Source organism: Olea europaea, unplaced genomic scaffold (genome assembly GCF_002742605.1).
Source record: "Olea europaea var. sylvestris unplaced genomic scaffold, O_europaea_v1 scaffold1661, whole genome shotgun sequence".
Lineage (NCBI taxonomy): Eukaryota > Viridiplantae > Streptophyta > Magnoliopsida > Lamiales > Oleaceae > Olea > Olea europaea.
Window position 1 is genome coordinate 17,369 of NW_019234275.1, and position 5,017 is coordinate 22,385.

The following is a 5,017-nucleotide window of genomic DNA, read 5'->3' on the forward strand; positions in this document are numbered from 1 at the left end:
TCAAGTTCGTACGTAAAATAACTTGAAGTGGCACTTATTGGATGACCAACCCCCTTATTGGTGTAAGAATTAGAACCCTAACAGCAGGTCTATTCTTCGGACAATACAATGGTCACTCCAAGGTTGGTAAGGCAGAAGAATTTAAAAAAAAAAATTAATAAATTTTATTTGAAAGAGAAAAGAATTAAAAAGAAATTTAAATAAATTGATAAAAAAACCAATTATTTATAAAGTAAAATTTTCAATTTTAATTAAATAATATTTATATATTTTTCATTTAATTTTCATAACTTTATTTTATTTTTTACTTCTAAATAATTTTAAACGAATTTTTTCACTTCTATAAATAATTTTTACATATATTAGAAATATTCGTTGTTAATATGTTTATTTTTAAATTTTTTTTTGCTAAAAGGAATTTTATTTTTTACTTATAAAAGTGGTCAATACGGAGTAAGGTGGGAGGTATGGAAAGTTGCGTATTACATAGATTCACATTGCCTCTCTTACACTATATATATAATATAATAATATAAGCAAATGAGTTGATTTGAAAAGACATGGTCATAGCGTATGAAAATGGAGAACGGAAAAGTACAAAAAAAAAAAATTTTTGAATAATCCTCCGTGCACGGAGACCACACTATATATAATGTTTTTTTAATTCTTCTCTTCAATTTTTTTAACCTACAAATAACTTTTTCTTTAAAACTGAAAAATTAAGTTTTATTTGGAAGAAAAAATAATTAAAAAGAAAAAATAATTGATTTTTTTAAAGAAAAAACGCATTTGTTAACACATATGTTTAATTTCATTTAAGTTTTTTCGATATTTATTTAGATCATTCGATATCTCTATGATATAATTCTCAAAATGAGTTTCAAGATAATGTAAAACATTTATCAATTCGACTATCGTATAATCGTCGATAAATTTTTAAAATTAGCTTGCTATAGAAAATTTCAAAATAGTAATAAAATAATTGATTTTTTAAAGAAAAATAACTTATGCGTATTTTTGAACACATACGTTTAATATCCGTTTAACTATTTTTGAAATCTATTTAGATTATTCGATGTCTCTACGATATAGTTCTCAAAATGAGTTTTGAGATAATATAAAACATTTATCGATTCGACTATCGTACAATTGTCGATGAATTTTTAAAGTTAACTTGTTATCGAAAATTTCGAAATATAGCTTGAAAATACATACTTTGACGTCCTATAACATTTGCTATGATTGACCGTTTCACGCACTGTTAATAACGTACAATACTATGCCGCGAGCACTTCAAAACGATATTAAGAATGTAATAGTTTGACTTCGTTTGATATCCCGTAATGAGCCTGAAAATGAACACAAAAATATAAGTAAAAAAAAAATATATTTCATTTCTCTCTCCGTGTACGGAGTCCTCTTATTTTATTTTTCTTTTTTAAATAAAAGCTAATACCTATATATATTTTTATTTTTTTTTAATTTTTTTACAACTTGAAGCAAACTTTTTACTATGTAAAGAAATATACTTAAAACTTTGAGTTAATATTTAATCTAAAGTAATATTTAGATAAATTCAATTTAAAAAATTCAATATTACTAAAAATATTACTATAAAATTAAATATTGTCTGAAATTATTAGATATATCCAACTACGATGATATAGTTTTTTTTTTTTTTACATCTATAATAATGTAAAAAAAAATATTTATTCACTCTATGCATGGAGGAACGCGTCGTTTTTGCTCCCCACTTGGAAAAAAATGAAATTTTAAATAATTGAAAAAAATTTACGTCATACCGCATAATTTTTTTGAGCATAATGATGTATTGAGAAAAATGTTGCCAAAAAATAATAAATAGTAATAAAAAATTGATGTATTGAGAAAAATGTTGCGAAAAAATAATAAATAGTAATAAAAAAATTGATTTTTTAAGAAAAATGACTTATACGCATTTTTTAACACATACATTTAATGTCAATTTAACTATTTTCGATATTTATTTGGATTATTCGATGTCTCTACGATATAGTTCTCAAAATAAGTTTCGAAAGAATGTAAATCATTTATGATTTGTACAATTGTCGACGAATTTTTAAAGTTATCTTGTTATCGAAAATTTCGAAATAGTAATAAAATAATTGATTTTTTAAGAAAAAAGGGCTTATGCGTATTTTTTAACACATACGTTTAATGTCTGTTTAACTATTTTTTTTTAAATATTTGTATTGTTTACATTATAATTTTTTTTTTCAATTTAAAATTCTTTTTTCTTAATAATTCAAAACAGAAACTTAGTTTTGATTTGCATTATAAATATTTTTTCTTTTCAACTTAATTTTTTTCTCTTTAATTTTTTTACTCACAAGTAACTTTTTAACTCTTAGAAATATTTTATATCTTATATTATTAGTATTTTTATTTTTTAATAATTTTAGATAATATTTAATTTTATAGTAATAAAATATTTATAAAAAAATTTTTACTTTAAAATATTTTATTATACTGTAAGAAACTGTTGCAACATGTAATTTCCATACCCCCCACCGCTCCATGCTCAACCATTCTTATATAGATATATGTAGTAGGGATATATGAAAAAAATTACTTTTATATAAAAAAAAATAAAAAAAATATTTTACAAAAAGTTACTTTTAAGTAAAAAATTTGAAGAAAAAAGAATTAAAAAGAATTTTAATTTTTGTCGTTCATTTTATAATTTTTTTTCAATATATAATTCTTTTCTCTTAATAATTTCAAACAGAAACTTAGATTTGAGAATTTTTTTTCTGTGTAGTTTTACGTTATAAATAATAGTTTTTTCAATTTAGAATTCTTTTTAATTTTTTTCTTCAAATTTTTTATTATTAATCAATATTTTTTAATAGTTTGAGATAAAATTTAATTTTCTAATAATAATTCAATATATAAAATGATGAAAAAAAAACATATTCACCCTGTATATGGAGAAAAAAATTTCCGTCATATCACATAATTTTTTTGAGCTAAATGATGCATTGAGAAAATTGTTGCAAAAAAAGAATAAATAGTAATAAAATAATTGGTTTTTTAAAGAAAAACGACATATACATATTTTTAACACATATGTTTAATCTCCGTTTAACTATTTTCGATATTTATTTAGACCATCTGATATATTTAAGATATAGTTCTCAAAATGAGTTTAGAGAGAATGTAAAACATTTATCAATTTGACTATCGTACAATCGTCGATGAATTTTTAAAGTTAGCTTATTATCGAAAATTTCAAAATAGTAATAAAATAATTGATTTTTTTAAGAAAAACGACTTATGCGTATTTTTTAACACATACGTTTAATATCCATTTAACTATTTTTGATATCTATTTAAATAATTCGATATCTCTACGATATAGTTCTCAAAATGAGTTTCGAAAGAATGTAAAACATTTATCGATTCGATTATCGTACAATCGTCGATAAATTTTTAAAGTTAACTTATTATCGAAAATTTCGAAATATAGTTTGAAAATGCCTACTTTGACGTCCCATAATATTTGCTATGATTGACCGTTTCACGTACCATAACGACGTGCATAAAGTCTAATTTTTATTTCTTTTCCCTTCTATTTTATTTTGTTTTATTTTATTTCTGGTTCGTTAAATTATTTTATATATGTAATAGTAAAGTTATCATTTTATTCATTTCAATTTGGTCAATATTAATTAAAGTCTAATTTTGTTGGTCGACTTCAGATGCATATTTTTAAAAGATTAGGGATCTTCGTTGTATAAATTGAAGGTTACAGTAAAGTTCGCAAAAACTAAAAAGTTAGGGATTGTTGTTGCAATTTTCCCTAAATTATATTATAAATCGTGAATTGCGTGTAGTTAGAATAAGACAAATCAAGACCACTTGTCTCCTCTCTTTTACTTTTTCTTTATCTTTTCTCCACTTTTTATTTTTAAATGAAAGATTTCCATTATAAATCGTGAATTGCGTGTAGTTAGAATAAGACAAATCAAGACCACTTGTCTCCTCTCTTACTTTTTCTTTATCTTTTTTCCATTTTTTATTTTTAAATGAAAGATGTCCATAAATCAAAAGGGTAATTGACACAAAACGTCCCTACCTTTCAAGTCTATTGTGGAAAACGTCCCTACCTTTCTTTTTTTGACATTTTTGCCCTCATTTCAACCTTTTTTTGCGCTGGACGTCCTTCCGTCCATATTCCGTTAGTTTTTCCGTTAATTAAAGGGTAATTGGCACAAAACGTCCCTACCTTTCAAGTCTATTGTGGAAAACGTCCCTACCTTTCATTTTTTGGCATTTTTGCCCTCATTTCAACCTTTCTTTGCGCTGGACGTCCTTCCGTCCATATTTCGTCAGTTTTTTCGTTAATTAAATACAAAAATCCCTTTTTCTTTCCATAAACAAGGGTAAAATTGTCCTCATCCACTTCCCCCCTTTTTCCCGCCATCAACTTAGTCCATAAGTAACAGTAGCAGCAACATGAATCTAAAAATACTTTAAATGATTAAGTTAAATAAAGAAAAAATATCGTGAACACATTATATTTTACAATTCCACAATTTTTCCTTTTACATATATAAATATTATCTATAAATACTGAAGAATAAAACCAAGATCACGTATTCGTGTCTCAACTCTTTTCCTTTTACTTTCTTTTTACTTTATTGTTTTTATTTTTCCATTTTAATAATTTTATATATTAATATATGTATTAAAGACGAGTAATTAATTAGTACACGTAAAAATACGTGTCTCCCCAACTTTTTTATTTTCTTTTTTCTTTGTTTTTCTCCTTTTTTTACATATTAATATATTATTTTTCCTATTAGTTCTATAGTGTATTGTCCATGTGTTCAAGCCTTTATTGGATTGGTTTGTTGTTTAACCATTTCTACATTTATTTTGATAAGATTGAAACTTAATTAAATTTGAAGTTATAATTGTTAGCAATCTTAACAATGACAAATCATTATTAGTGGTCACCTTGTAGAGGTGTCAA